This window comes from Ambystoma mexicanum, chromosome 11, assembly GCF_040938575.1.
Source record: "Ambystoma mexicanum isolate Mex_15411 chromosome 11, UKY_AmexF1_1, whole genome shotgun sequence".
Lineage (NCBI taxonomy): Eukaryota > Metazoa > Chordata > Amphibia > Caudata > Ambystomatidae > Ambystoma > Ambystoma mexicanum.
Window position 1 is genome coordinate 61,610,896 of NC_090934.1, and position 16,307 is coordinate 61,627,202.

The following is a 16,307-nucleotide window of genomic DNA, read 5'->3' on the forward strand; positions in this document are numbered from 1 at the left end:
CCCAGAAGATGAAGAAGGAATGAACCCAGGCGATGGAGTGAAGATAATTACCGAAGAATCAAGTACGACGAATGATGATGTCATGAGGACCCGGACTGAGGTACAAATAGAAGAAATGACAACCCGAGAATGACACACAGAGACGAAACACCATGAATAAGGATATTGTGAACCTAAAAGGGGAGAACAATGTTGAAATACAAAGAAGCTCAAGCTCTAAACAGGATGAAGACATTCAATCAGTTTACACCTGTAAATATGCTTGGAACCGCAAGAAAGCTAAGAAACCAATGCAGCAGCTTGCAATGCTAAGTAGAAGAATAGTGCGGCAAGCGCCATTATACATAATCTACCTCAAAATGAAGCACAGTATTATGAGTGTTATTCCACTTTGCAACAAAGCAGAATCAACTCAGGTTACTAAAGGCCAAATGAGCTGAGATTCATATTCTAGCAAAATGTAAAGGGATGACTGAATCGAAACTCAGCAGATGCAACTCGTGCCAGGAGAACCAAGGTCATGCCAATAGAAGGAACAAACAGTAGCTACATATAATTGAAACTTAAGAACAGAATATCCTGTCTCTGAGAAGTCAAGATAAGGAGGCCTAGGCAGGTGGCAAGCCGAATAAGAATTAAATGCACAAATTGAGAGAAACTAGGCAAATTCACGGTGTCTGCATCAAGTTACCATCCGAGCGAGGAGAAGCACGAGTTCACACCTACTTTTGGCTCCCCCAGAAAGAGATATCAGAACTTTCCCAGACAGAAGATGCAGTTTCGAGGCCAACCACAGTAAAATAATTGACACATAGTTGCTGAAGCGATGATTGATTGTAACCTTAATTGGAGAAAGGCCGGGTAACTAGGGGGCACCCTGCACCTGGCTGACCATTCTGCATGCTGCTAAGCAAAGTGGACATTTATAAATGGGGTTGGTGCCAACCCAATCACACTGCACCAAATTATCTAGGGTCCTATAGTTAGTAGAACCAATGGGACGTCGTACTTTTAGTGATGTCTACAGTAGTAATTTTTGAAGGAAGGGCTTAGACACCCACCTGACAGTGTTTACCCAATCACCTCACTCCATTACCATATACAGATATAGTACCTATATCGAAGTTACCGTTTCCTAACCAATAGAATTGCATATTAACTTTTGAGTGTTATACGTCAATTATGACGAGTTTTCATTATAAATGCTATGATATTTATGAAGTTCATTGGAGTTGAAGCGAGAAGGACAATCACATCACTGCTGATTTCCATGACTCCCCGTTTTTTGTTCTTGTCATTAAATGGACTCCCTTTGCCAAACCATTGAGTTGTCCTTATTGATTGGTGTTAGAGTAATACATCTGCAACCCCATCCATCTCAAGAGTGCAGCTATCTCGTCTTAAAGTACTTAGGAGCAAACCTCGGCTCTATGGGCCAGCCGGGGGTCTCCGGAGTATAGAGGTGTCACAGAACGGAGTAAGATTTAGCCCCTTTGAGCTTCTGTATGGACACCCTGTACGAGATGTGATGGAATATGTCATTAGCGTTTGGCAAAGTATGTGGAACTGTCGACGAAAAACCTAAAGGGCAGTCAGGAGCTGATGAAGCACTAGCACGACCAGAAGGCCACGATGACAGTCTATTCTCCAGGCCAAAGGGTGTGGATTATGACGCCTATCAAATCCAGTGTCCTTCAGGTGGAATTGGCCTTACTGTGTGCTGGAAAAAGTCAGTGCCTGTCTGTTTACGCTGACTCCATGTCGCACAGTTTGGTGCCGAGATAGTAAGCTGGTGAAGAGTAGGTTTCACTGTATGTCTGAAAAGGTCGGGGACACCATCAAGGAGGACTTTTCCAATATGTTGCCCCTAGCAGTGTTAGAGTCATCCCACAGCCCCTGGGCTAGCTCAGTGGTATTGGTCCCTAAAAAGACCAGTGGTGGGAGGACTGAAGTTCGCTTTTGTATGGACTACATGGGTCTCAGTTCTGTCACAAAGAAAGATGTTCACCCCATCCCTAGGGCATATGAACTTATTGACAAGCTCAGGGCTGCCATGTACATGAGTGCCTTTGACATCAAGGCGGAGTACTGGCAGGTCAGCTTGACAGATGTACCGAGAGAGAGGTTAGCATTTCCTACCCCAGAAGGACATCATTAGTTCACTGTGATGCCCTTCAGATTGAAGAATGACCCTGCCACGTTTTAGCAGATGGTTAACCAGGTTTTGTCTGGACTGAAATACTTCAGTGTCACCTACTTGGATGACTTTGCTGTGTTCAGCCACACCTGGGAGGATCACCTATCCCACCTGAAACAAGTGCTTCAGGTGCTGCCGAATGCAGGTCTGACTATCAAGACCACGAAGTGCTAGATAGCGCAGGGTGCAGTGGTTTACCTAGGCCACTGGGCCAGTGGAAGTAAGAAACAACCTCTCAAAGCAAAGGTACAGGCTGTGAAGGATTGGGAGATCCCCACCACACAGGCACAGGTGAGAGCCTTTCTAGGTCACATCGGGTACTACCGGTCATTCATCAAGGGGAATGGGACCATTGCCATGCCCCAAAATTATGTAACTTCATAGAAAATGCCAAAGAGGGTAACTTGGAACCCGGCCTGTCAAATATCCCTTCAGGATTTAAAGGATGGATTTTGCAGGGCCCCAGTACTGAAAGTGCCAAACTATAGTCAGGAGTTTATTATCCAAACAGATGACTGTGATTTTGGAATTGGAACAGTGTTAGCACAGCTGAAGTCTCAAGGGGTAGAGCAATTAGCATGTGATTGCCATAAATGGAAAAAAGGGACTGGGCCATCATTGAAAAAAAGGCTTACACGTTAAAGTGGGCTATGAAGAAGCTGAAACCCTACATCTTTGGGTCGCAATTTATGATCCAGATAGACCACTGGCCTTTTCGATGGCTAATGGCCATGCAAGGGGAGAACCCTAAAGTTTTGCGTTGGTCCATTTCCCTACAGGGACTAGCATGTACTTTCACCTTGATAATGTACCAGACCCTCAGTACGGTGGTGCTTCACATGTTGAGACTGGGGGGCATGTGAGGAATTTGACCATCCGCACGGTGAGTGTGCAATCACCTGCACTTTTTGGAAATTTTTAATGAAATTGAATGCTGGTAGATCAAACTCCAGAAAATGTGTGGGACTAATCCACACACATTTTCCTATGCTCACCACATGGCATGCCCATAGACCTGTGTACTCTAGGTGGATACATCCTATACGCCCCTTCCCCCCTGTCATATTTAGTTGGGATCTGACAGCTGGAGCACATGATGCATCTCCAGAAGGGGAGGGCCAAACCTTTCCCTTGCCATGGCCAGCCTAATTAACTAATAAAGGACAATGGATCCACCCTGTAATTTGGTTGAGCCATGTTGCATGTGGCAACATTCATATACTCATCTGAGTTTATTCAAACAGGCCCACATAGGGCCTGGCTTCAGAGGCTAACAAAGGAGACAGGAAACCATAACACCCTTTCATATGCACTATGTCAACCTGAGGCCAGCTCCCGCCTTAATTATCAATTGACAGTGAAATGACATGTCTGGGACTACTTGTTTACAGTAGTCATCCCCGCAGGGGGACCTCATTCAGAAGTTACGAGTATGTAGCTTGACGGAGCCAGACAGTCTAGTCTCATTGCAGTTTCAAGACAGACCTGCCGCTTTAATCAGGATACACAAAGAGGTCCATTAACCAGAAGCACCCTTTGATCCACAACAGACAGGAAGATGGGTGATACTTAGTATTACATGTTTTCACCCCTTTACCTTTTCTGTTGCTTGCAAAACACTCTGGTTATGAGCTCATGCATACAGGTGACTGTTGGTGGGGACCATGAAATGGTTCATTAAGGTGGACTTAGGCTACACCAATCACTGAGGTCCAATTCACTTTAAAAGAGGGCCGAGGCCCTCTTTTTGCAGATCATCAGAAGACTTTGCAAGGAGTAGAAAAGAAGAACTCATCACTGGACCCTGGCTGAAGGTAGAGCCTGCCCTACTTCTTCCACCAGTGAAGGAAGGGCAAGACCTTCAAGTAGGAAGCAAGAACCCATCTCTATACATCAGAAGGAGATACGGAATCCAGAGGACACTGCAGCAGCTTCAGAACTGGTACACAGCCAGCACACAGCATGCCCTGCTTGGCCCTGCAGCAAGCTTACTTGGTGGGAAGTGCCAATGAGTCTCTGAACCAAACCAAGGACAAGACAGCTGTCTTCAACACACTTATCAGCTTTGGGCCATCAGCCTTAAAGGATGACAAGAGCCCAGTGAAGAAGCTAGGAGAAGTGCATTGACAAGCATCTACCAACATCTCCCTTTAATGGCATTTTTGAGCCAGATGAGCCCCTTAAGGTTCAACCTACTGCGCGGCTGACTGTTGTTACGCCACAGTTGCTAATGTCATCCAAGATGCCTCGACCAGTGCCTCAGAACTATCGAACAGCACTGATACGATTCCTGACCCCGAGCTGCATGTAGCCAGCCTGTAGCTGTCTGTCCAGCTTCGCTCGCCAAACTGCCTCCCACCTGATACCCGCAGCTGTCTCCCATCTTTAATTCTGTCGGAGAAGCAGCAAAATGCCCTGAAACCAACTTAACTCTGTTTAGCACCAATAACTCCTACAGCACAAGGCACATTGTGGTTCTGGCCCCTTGGTCCTTCTCGGAAGGCTCCTAGTGACACTTATGACACATTGGTCCCTTTGTGTGAAACCAAGTATCCTTGAACTATTGTGAGTAATTACTATACCCACCAGCCTCCTGTCAGCATCCCGAGTGCATCCCTTTTCCTTCTTTGAAACTGTCTGTCCTCTGCATTCCTTTACAGTGTGGGTTGTATTTTGTAGTGTGCTCAAACCATCTGTTGCAATGATAATGATAAGTAGATATTTTTATACACACGACTGGACAGTCCCTTTTATCATTGGGTATTAATTGTATTTTCGCTTTGTTGCAACTAAACAACGATCCACACCCTTTTAGAGATAAGCCTGCCGTTTCATCCACGTTACCAAAATTGGACAACTAGGTTTACAATTTACTTGTGTATGAAATCTGTTTGATCCTTTCTGTGTACTAGAGGTGTGGGGCTGATTGAAGGTTTAGACACCAATATGCATCCCAGGACCACTGGTGCCCCGGAAGTTGATTACTCACACATATAGACCTGAAGTGTGGAGCTGGGCTGGTAGTGTTTTTAGTGGGGGAATGCATGGATGGACTGCGGTTCCAGGGAGTGTTATGTGGAAGCGTAGCAGCGGGAGTAGGCAGGGTTGGGGTGGGGTGTCCAAAGAACAACGCTGGTTCGGGGAAGGGGGTGATGAAAGAAGAGGAAAAGGATAAGTGCAGGACCGGAAAAAAGGAAGCGGGGCCGTTAAAAGATTGGGAGGCAGGTAAGAAGGATAGGGGCATTTTGAGGGCTAGTAGCGAGTGAGAATGAAGTGGGGGACAGTGATAAGAGGTGGGTCTTGGAAAGGCAGAGAAGGTAAACATTCAAAAGAAGGGCACACAGGGCTTTCACGAGGCAAAATCACATAATGTGCATTGGAAAAAACTGACAGACAACCTCCATATGGCACCCCTAACCATAGAGGGCAGACCAAAGTACTGCTCCAATAGGCGCATGGGCTTTAAAAGCAGGTGCAGGTGCCCTTGCCAGGGGTGCAGCGGGCAGGCTGTCGGATGCTAGGCTGTCAGTCTCCATCCCTGACAGCCTTATGATCATTTTCCTGTTCATGAGATTACTAAAAGGCAGCCCGCAGGTGGATCAATACTTTTAATAAAGTTATTGGTCGCTTGCCAGCTGACATTTCCTGGGAGAGGACGCGACTCGGATCAACTGCGTGAAGGAAGAGCAAAGAATCCCATTCGCCCCCCGCAACTTCTCCCCTAGCCAAGCTCCCGATATCAAGGCCCCTCGCCCCTATCCTGACTCTCTGAACCCCTTGCATGCTCATAGTCGCCCTTGCACAGCTCTAGCGGAACCCCTTTACTCCCACCCACCCACTCACACAAACACACATTCAACCTTCACTCGAGGCCTATGGAAATCAATTACTGGGATAAACTGCCAGCTGCTTATCTCGTAAAGAAGGAGGATATTACTTGATCCAGTTTTGACAAACAGTACAAGAAATGTGCATCAGGTTTCAGCTGGTTTCCTCCTCAATGCATAATGAGACAGTGGAAAATCAATCGTAGCAGCGGATGCGCGGCGGGCGGCCCGCAGCGCGTGCGGCTCCACCACCTCGGATCGGGGTATTTCATGATCTTGATGCATGGCCAGGGATCTCCTCTCCAGGCAGTAGGGTCTCTCAACTGTTCCTCAAAAGGGGCAGGTGGAGAGGAGGGAGGGCTCTAGCTATTATGAGGCAGAAAACCCAGAAACTGACCATGCGTGTTCAAGCTCCAGGTTTTTCATTTCCAAAGGATCGCCATTTTTGGAGACACAGGAACTGGGGTTGGATCCAAGTTTGATCATACACGTTGATCAAGTGGCTAATCTGGGATTGCATCTCAGGTTTTGCTCCTTCCATATATTACATCTTGCCATAAAAAGTCTTCACACATCAAAGTGGTTTGGGGTAGCCTGAGGCACGTTTTCAGGGACACCCAGAGCCAAGTGGCTAGAGGACGACACAGTTGGCTTGAAGCACCACCTGCATTATTTTTATTTATTTACTTATATAGCACCGGGAATCCTCGGGCATCAGGGCACACAGAGACACGAAGGACGTATATTAGATGGGATGGAACATTTATGTGGTAGTCTCAGGAGAATGCTAAGTGGTGCAAGTTAACCCCTTTAAACAGTAACGTTTTCAATTTGGCGCGGAAGCTGTTTATATTTTTTTTCCAGCCGGAGTTTGCTTCGAAGCTTATTCCAGATCTGTGCTGCTCTGGTCGGGAAAGCTCAACGAAATTCTCCGGCCTTTCTGAATCTGAGCGATTTAATTATTCCCAAATTGGCCGATCTTATCGCCCGGAAGGGGACATAAGGGAACGTGTAGGTCTTTAGATACTTTGGGGCCTGACAATAAGGACAGGTATGGACGATATTGGCTGCTTTGAAGTGGATCCGGGCCACAACAGGCAGCCAGTGTAGTGATTCTCTCCCTGTGGAGATATGTTCCCTTCTTGGGATGCCCTTAATGATTCTAACTGCACCGTTTCGGAGAGTTTGCAACCACTGGGTACATTTTTTCCTAGCCCCTATCAGCTGGGAATTGCAGTAGTCAATACATGATAAAATGATGGCTCTGCCAATCGACGGACAGTTCTCTTCTGAGATGAGTGGTTTAATATTCCTCATCAATTTTAAATAGTAATTGCAGTTTTTCACAGTGCAAGAGGTCTGTGCCTCTTTATTGATGTCTGCGTTAAACAATATCCCAAGGGTCTTAACTTTGTGCGCCACTGTAATGACAGAGTCTTTAATGCTAAACTGTCGGTATTCATGACCCAGCTGAGCTCTCGCCCTAGTACTCCCAACAGTAGCAATTTGGTGTTAGTTTCATTAAGGCAGAGCCAATGCTCTGTCATTAAATTCTCTATTACTTTGAGAATAGTAGTCAAGCTCTTGCTATCCTTCTCATAGTCTCCAACTATCAGTTGTGTGTCGTCAGCGTAGTTGGTAAACGGAACCCCGAGTGACTCAAGCAGGTCACACAGTGGTCCGATGCACAGCTAAAATAGGGTTGGTAAGGCACATTCACCCAGCGGGAGTCTACACCAAATGGGGGCTGATCAAGAGGAGACACCATCCCAAGAGATGGAGGATTGCCTATTGAATAAGAAGGATCTGAACCAATTTATGGTGAGGTACTCGCACTTCCCTACCTTCCAAAGCGTATCTAGGAGGAGGTTGTGATCCAACAGATCAAATGCAGCAGATAGGTCGAGAAGGACCAATAGTCCATCCTTTCCCTCATCTGCTAGTTCTAACATGTTTGTCTGTAAGTCTAACAGGGCCGACTCCGTACTGTAATGTGCTCTGAAGCCTGATAGTTCCTGATGGAGTATATGCTCTGTCTCCAGAAAACCCTGGAATTGTTTTGTGGCCATTTTGTCAAGGATTTTCAGCAAGAAGTTGGTATTATTGATGGGCCTTAAATTCTTCACCTCCTTTGGGTCCAAGCCTGCTTTCTTCACTAAGGGTGAGATGGTAGCAACCTGAATTTTGTCAGGAACTTGGGCATGGTCGAACGAAGAGTTGACCAGTCTGGTAAGAAAGGGGGCAGCTTCCTTGCTATGTTCTAGGACAACCTTCACAGGGATAATGTTTTCACTGCATGATGTGGGATGCACTGAGGTCAGGGTGGACTCCATTTCAGATATGGTCACATGTTTAAATGCAAAGAATAATTGATACTGTGGCCTATCCTGGTTGTCACCAGCCATGGGCTGTTTGTATGGTTTATTAACCATATATTTTTCTATTTTATCCCGGGTAGCCTTGATTTCATTCGCCAAGGCCATTTGCACGTCATTATAAATCCTTCTCTGTGCCATTGATCTGGCTGATGTTTCGAAGATTCACAAAAGGATCAAGGTGCAGTCATGAAACCTTTACAGCTTCTGAGACTCAAGAGCTCCTCTCTGGAAAGCACAGGACACTTTGAGAATCCAGGATATGTAAAGAGTGCACAAAGGTATGGTAGCTCAGTGCCCTATAGAGAACCACCAAGAGTAAACAAACTACACCCAGACATACACACTAAGGGTCCAATAGTAGGATCGGGGTCGCAGGGGTACATCTCAGAATCCATATCCATCAATTATTTGTGGCTAGATAAGTCTTTTTCACCCACTGATTTCACCCATCTATGTTCTTTATCTGTAGCGGGTTCTCATGTCACATGACTCTGTTGTTACTCTCAACATAAGGTTTGCGTAAGTAATCAGATTAACATGTGGGTCGCTTGGGTTTCTAGAGAGAATTAGATTTGTATGAAAGGAAAGGGGTGCTCATCTGCTTGGTCTTTCATCTATGGCTCTGGCGGGAAAGCATTGTACTGCCCAAGACTGTTCCACTGCTAGGATGCAGGTAGACGTAAGGGCGCAGAAGACGTCTTGAAGTCTCTTACAATGGCCACGATAGTGAAGAAGAAAGCTTAGAATGAAGAATTCTTCTGAAGTTTTCCATTCACTTGCTGCTTTAGCCTTCAATATTTGACGAAAATTAAAATTGCAGTATTACTTCAAAGAACTCTCCTCTTTCAGATCACTGCTTGGGGTTCTCAGCGTGACGCACAGGGGATATTTGGCAGGTGAGGCCTTCTCAGTGTCTGCAACTTTTTATAAAAACTGCTTGACAGTGATATGCCCATGGCAACGTTTTTAATCAGAAAGGCGGCTCTGACAGGGAAGAATTTTAAACCCAAAAAGTGAACATCGAATACATACCTTGTGCTCTTGTGGGTTGTGTCAGACATCCTGGATCAGAAGCTGAAACCTAATGAACTTTAGAGCAATGCTTAATTCATTTGTTGACTGCCTGTACTAATTTAACCAAGTGGACGAGTTGTATAACCACTGAATCAAAGAGGTCATAGGCTGTTGGTGAGTGGTGTTTACGTGAGGGAGAGCTAGTGTCAATTGCTGTGCTTTAAAGATCATCGTCTGGGCCCCTTCCTTTCAATGTCTTTGTAGGTGACTGCATGGGGAGTTGGAAAAAAGGCTGTACTAGTTTACAGAATTAAGATTGGATCCTGTAGAGCGGGGTCTGCAACCATTGTCTTATCAGATGTTTAGGACTACAACTCCAGGAGTCTCTCATCATTGACTATGATGGGTACGGCTGATGGGAGATTTCCTAAATAGCGTTTCATAAAGGATTTCCCACACTTTTAGGCACTGTACCAACAGGTGTTATCACCCAATTTAATATTACTCAATTTACATTCACACGCATCAGAACAACCACAGTTAATTTGTGATTTCCTATTTCAACTCTTGTAAGTCAACTTTTTATTTTGTTTTATATATTACATGGCCACAGCAGTGGCCATGTAGTTATGGTTAAGTTGCTGTTTCCATAGGAAGAGCACTTTTTGGGCGGCTTATAACTTCGCTCCCCCTGGACGAATCCTCACCAAACTTTGCACAAAAAAGTATATGGCCCACTCTGAACTTTTTTGCAAAGTTTGGTGAGGTTTGGTCCAGGGGGGGCAAAGTTATAGGGGGGGTCCCAAAACTTCTTTTTTTCCCATAGACATAATGGGAAAAAACTTTGCTCATGCCTACAAACTTTGCTTGTGGCAGGAGCGGTGGCTTGTTCCCAAAGCAGTTTTACAAAGGTAGCGGGCGCCCCTCTCTCGCAAGAACAGACATGATAACCTGTTCAGTGGTTATTAACCACTTGAGAGTTCGCAGCCACTGCTTTTACTCACTGTGCCTTTCACAGATGGGAAATATCCATTTGCATATCAGTCTTTGTCCTGCCCAGGGGCAGTCCAGCACCGAAATACAATGGCAATTCCAATCTGAACGAGAGTACCACCAGCAACCCCATACACGTGTTTCACCCTTGTTGGGGATCATCAGTGAGGTGAAGCTGATGCCTCTCTAAGCACAGTGAGAGGGAGACCACGTCTGGTTGCCCCCAGGAGACCTAGGGTTACCAATCCCAGGTTCCTTAAAAAATAGTTTTACAAAGGTAGCGGGCGCCCCTCTCTCGCAAGAACAGACATGATAACCTGTTCAGTGGTTATTAACCACTTGAGAGTTCGCAGCCACTGCTTTTACTCACTGTGCCTTTCACAGATGGGAAATATCCATTTGCATATCAGTCTTTGTCCTGCCCAGGGGCAGTCCAGCACCGAAATACAATGGCAATTCCAATCTGAACGAGAGTACCACCAGCAACCCCATACACGTGTTTCACCCTTGTTGGGGATCATCAGTGAGGTGAAGCTGATGCCTCTCTAAGCACAGTGAGAGGGAGACCACGTCTGGTTGCCCCCAGGAGACCTAGGGTTACCAATCCCAGGTTCCTTAAAAAATAGTTTTACAAAGGTAGCGGGCGCCCCTCTCTCGCAAGAACAGACATGATAACCTGTTCAGTGGTTATTAACCACTTGAGAGTTCGCAGCCACTGCTTTTACTCACTGTGCCTTTCACAGATGGGAAATATCCATTTGCATATCAGTCTTTGTCCTGCCCAGGGGCAGTCCAGCACCGAAATACAATGGCAATTCCAATCTGAACGAGAGTACCACCAGCAACCCCATACACGTGTTTCACCCTTGTTGGGGATCATCAGTGAGGTGAAGCTGATGCCTCTCTAAGCACAGTGAGAGGGAGACCACGTCTGGTTGCCCCCAGGAGACCTAGGGTTACCAATCCCAGGTTCCTTAAAAAATAGTTTTACAAAGGTAGCGGGCGCCCCTCTCTCGCAAGAACAGACATGATAACCTGTTCAGTGGTTATTAACCACTTGAGAGTTCGCAGCCACTGCTTTTACTCACTGTGCCTTTCACAGATGGGAAATATCCATTTGCATATCAGTCTTTGTCCTGCCCAGGGGCAGTCCAGCACCGAAATACAATGGCAATTCCAATCTGAACGAGAGTACCACCAGCAACCCCATACACGTGTTTCACCCTTGTTGGGGATCATCAGTGAGGTGAAGCTGATGCCTCTCTAAGCACAGTGAGAGGGAGACCACGTCTGGTTGCCCCCAGGAGACCTAGGGTTACCAATCCCAGGTTCCTTAAAAAATAGTTTTACAAAGGTAGCGGGTGCCCCTCTCTCGCAAGAACAGACATGATAACCTGTTCAGTGGTTATTAACCACTTGAGAGTTCGCAGCCACTGCTTTTACTCACTGTGCCTTTCACAGATGGGAAATATCCATTTGCATATCAGTCTTTGTCCTGCCCAGGGGCAGTCCAGCACCGAAATACAATGGCAATTCCAATCTGAACGAGAGTACCACCAGCAACCCCATACACGTGTTTCACCCTTGTTGGGGATCATCAGTGAGGTGAAGCTGATGCCTCTCTAAGCACAGTGAGAGGGAGACCACGTCTGGTTGCCCCCAGGAGACCTAGGGTTACCTATCCCAGGTTCCTTAAAAAATAGTTTTACAAAGGTAGCGGGCGCCCCTCTCTCGCAAGAACAGACATGATAACCTGTTCAGTGGTTATTAACCACTTGAGAGTTCGCAGCCACTGCTTTTACTCACTGTGCCTTTCACAGATGGGAAATATCCATTTGCATATCAGTCTTTGTCCTGCCCAGGGGCAGTCCAGCACCGAAATACAATGGCAATTCCAATCTGAACGAGAGTACCACCAGCAACCCCATACACGTGTTTCACCCTTGTTGGGGATCATCAGTGAGGTGAAGCTGATGCCTCTCTAAGCACAGTGAGAGGGAGACCACGTCTGGTTGCCCCCAGGAGACCTAGGGTTACCAATCCCAGGTTCCTTAAAAAATAGTTTTACAAAGGTAGCGGGCGCCCCTCTCTCGCAAGAACAGACATGATAACCTGTTCAGTGGTTATTAACCACTTGAGAGTTCGCAGCCACTGCTTTTACTCACTGTGCCTTTCACAGATGGGAAATATCCATTTGCATATCAGTCTTTGTCCTGCCCAGGGGCAGTCCAGCACCGAAATACAATGGCAATTCCAATCTGAACGAGAGTACCACCAGCAACCCCATACACGTGTTTCACCCTTGTTGGGGATCATCAGTGAGGTGAAGCTGATGCCTCTCTAAGCACAGTGAGAGGGAGACCACGTCTGGTTGCCCCCAGGAGACCTAGGGTTACCTATCCCAGGTTCCTTAAAAAATAGTTTTACAAAGGTAGCGGGCGCCCCTCTCTCGCAAGAACAGACATGATAACCTGTTCAGTGGTTATTAACCACTTGAGAGTTCGCAGCCACTGCTTTTACTCACTGTGCCTTTCACAGATGGGAAATATCCATTTGCATATCAGTCTTTGTCCTGCCCAGGGGCAGTCCAGCACCGTAATACAATGGCAATTCCAATCTGAACGAGAGTACAACCAGCAACCCCATACACGTGTTTCACCCTTGTTGGGGATCATCAGTGAGGTGAAGCTGATGCCTCTCTAAGCACAGTGAGAGGGAGACCACGTCTGGTTGCCCCCAGGAGACCTAGGGTTACCAATCCCAGGTTCCTTAAAAAATAGTTTTACAAAGGTAGCGGGCGCCCCTCTCTCGCAAGAACAGACATGATAACCTGTTCAGTGGTTATTAACCACTTGAGAGTTCGCAGCCACTGCTTTTACTCACTGTGCCTTTCACAGATGGGAAATATCCATTTGCATATCAGTCTTTGTCCTGCCCAGGGGCAGTCCAGCACCGAAATACAATGGCAATTCCAATCTGAACAGGTTATCAGGCCTTGTTCTGTCGAGAAATAACCACTGAACAGGTTATCAGGCCTTGTTCTGTCGAGAGAACTCTCAAGTGGTTAATAACCACTGAACAGGTTATCAGGCCTTGTTCTGTCGAGAGAGGGGCGCAAACTTGTTCCCAAAGCATGCTTTTTTTATTTGGTGTAAATCCATCCAGTAGTTTTTTTGAAAATGACAAAAATGCAAGTGAAAAAATTAGTGATATCTGTGTCCGCTTCGCGGACAAACTTCCCTGTTCGCTCCGCAGACAGGACAAGAATTGGGCAAGCGGCTTGCGTGAAGTCCGCGGACATGTGACGTGCTCTCCCATTGGCTGCGGTGAAGCGTGCAGTGCATCGTATTTTCAGTGATGCCCGCCATCTTAGTTTATCGTTTGCATTGAGGCAACAGAGACCCTGCATACAATCCGTCCCGGGCTGCTGCAGACTGCCAGGAGACACGCCAACTCCACACGGTGGCCTGCGGAGTGCCAAGGAGCGGTAATCCCGTTCCCCCCATCCCCCGCTCATGCCCCCTGTCTCCCCTGTTCGCCCCCACCGCCCGCTCATGCCCCGTGTCTCCCTACTTTTCCCGCCCATCCCCGCTCATGCCCCTTGTCTCCCCTGTTCCCCCCCACCGCCCGCTCATGCCCTGTGTCTCCCTCCTTTTCCCCCCACCCCCACGCATGGCCGTGTCTCTCTCTTGTTCCCCCCCACCCCCAGCTCATGCCCCGTGTCTTCCTCCTTTCCCCCCCACCCACCACTAATGCCCGTTGTCTCCCCTGTTCCCCCCACCCCCCTGCTCATGCCCCGTGTCTCCCCTGTTCCCCTCCACCCCCCTGCTCATGCCCCGTGTCTCCCCTGTTCCCCCCACCCCCCGCTCATGGCCCGTGTCTCCCTCCCGTTCCCTCCCACCCCCCGCTCATGCCCCATGGCTCCCCTGTTCCCCCCGCCCCGCTCATTCCGGGTCTCTACCCTGTCCCCCCACCCCCTGCTCATGGTCCATGTCTCCCTCCTTTGCCCCCCCACCCCCGCTCATGCCCCGTGTCTAACTCTTGTTCCCCCCCGCTCATGCCCCGTGTCTCCCTCCTTTTCCGCCCCAACCCCCTGCTCATGCCCTGTTTCTCACTCCTTTTCTCCCCACCCCCCCTCATGTCCCATGTCTCCCTCCTTTTCCCCCCACCCCCCACTCATGCCCCGTGTCTCCCTCCTTTCCCCCCACCCCCTGCTAATGCCCCGTGTCTCCCTCCTTTTCCCCCCACCCCCCGCTCATGCCCCGTGTCTCCCCTGTTTCCCCCACAACCCGCTCATGCCCACGTGTCTCCCATGTTCCCCCCACACCCCCTCATGCCCGTGTCTCCCTCCTTTTCCCCCTACCCCCCGCTCATGCCCCATGTCTCCCCTGTTCCCCTCCCACCCCCCGCTCATGCCCCGTGTCTCCCCTGTACCACCCCACCACCCGCTCATGCCCCGTGTCTCCCTCCTTTTCCCCCACCCCCGCCCATGCCCCGTGTCTCCCCTGTTCCACCCCACCACCCGCTCATGCGGCATGTGTCTCCCTCCTTTTCCCCCCACCCCCCGGTCATGCCCTGTATCTCCCCTGTTCCCCCCGCTCATTCCCCGTGTCTCCCTCCTTTTCCCCCCCACCCCGCTCATGCCCCGTGTCTCCCTCCTTTTCCCCCCACCCCCTGCTCATGCCCCGTGTCTCCCCTGTTCCCCCCACCCCCCGCTCATGCCCCGTGTCTCCCTCCTTTTCCCCCCACCCCCGCTCATGCCCCATGTCTCCCCTGTTCCCCCCACAACCCCGCTCATGCCCCGTGTCTCCCTCCTTTGCCCCCCACCCCCCTCTCATGCCCCTTGTCTCCCCTGTTCCACCCCACCACACGCTCATGCCCTGTGTCTCCCTCCTTTTCCCCCACCCCCCACTCCTGCCCCGTGTCTCTTCTGTTGCCCCCCACCCCCTGCTCATGGCCCGTGTCTCTCTCTTGTTCCCCCCCACCCCCGCTCATGCCCTGTGTCTCCCTCCTTTCCCCCCCACCCACCGCTCATGCCCCGTTTCTCTCTCTTTTTCTCCCCTCCCCCCCGCTCATGCCCCGTGTCTCCCTCCTTTTCCCCCCACCCCCGCTCATGCCCCATGTCTCCCCTGTTCCCCCCACAACCCCGCTCATGCCCCGTGTCTCCCTCCTTTGCCCCCCACCCCCCTCTCATGCCCCTTGTCTCCCCTGTTCCACCCCACCACACGCTCATGCCCTGTGTCTCCCTCCTTTTCCCCCACCCCCCACTCATGCCCCGTGTCTCCCTTGTTCCCCCCACCCCCTACTCATGCCCCGTGTCTCCCTGTTCCCCCCGCTCATTCCCTGTGTCTCCCTCCTTTTCCCCCCACCCCGCTCATGCCCCGTGTCTCCCCTGTTCCCCCCACTACCCGCTCATGCCCCGTGTCTCCCTCCTTTTCCCCCCCACCCCCCGCTCATGCCTCTTGTCTCCCCTGTTCCCCCCACCCCCCGCTCATGACCACATGTCTCCCCTGTTGCCCCCCAACCCCCGCTCATGCCCCGTGTCTCCCTACTGTTCCCCCACCCCCCGCTCATGGCCCGTGTCTCCCTCCTTTCCCCCCCCACCCACTGCTCATGGCCCGTGTCGCCCTCCTTTCCCCCCCACCCACTGTTCATGCCCGTGTCTACCTCCGTTCCCCCCTCCCCACGCTCATGCCCTGTGTCTCCCCTGTTCCCCCGCACCCTCCCACTCATGCCCCGTGTCTCCCTCCTTTTCCACACCACCCCCCTCTCATGCCCCGTGTCTCCCCTATTCCCCCCGACCCCGCTCATTCCCACATGTCTCCCCTGTTCCCCTCCACCCCCCGCTCATGCCCCGTGTCTCTCTCTTGTCCTGCCCAGCCTCCGCTCATGCCCCGT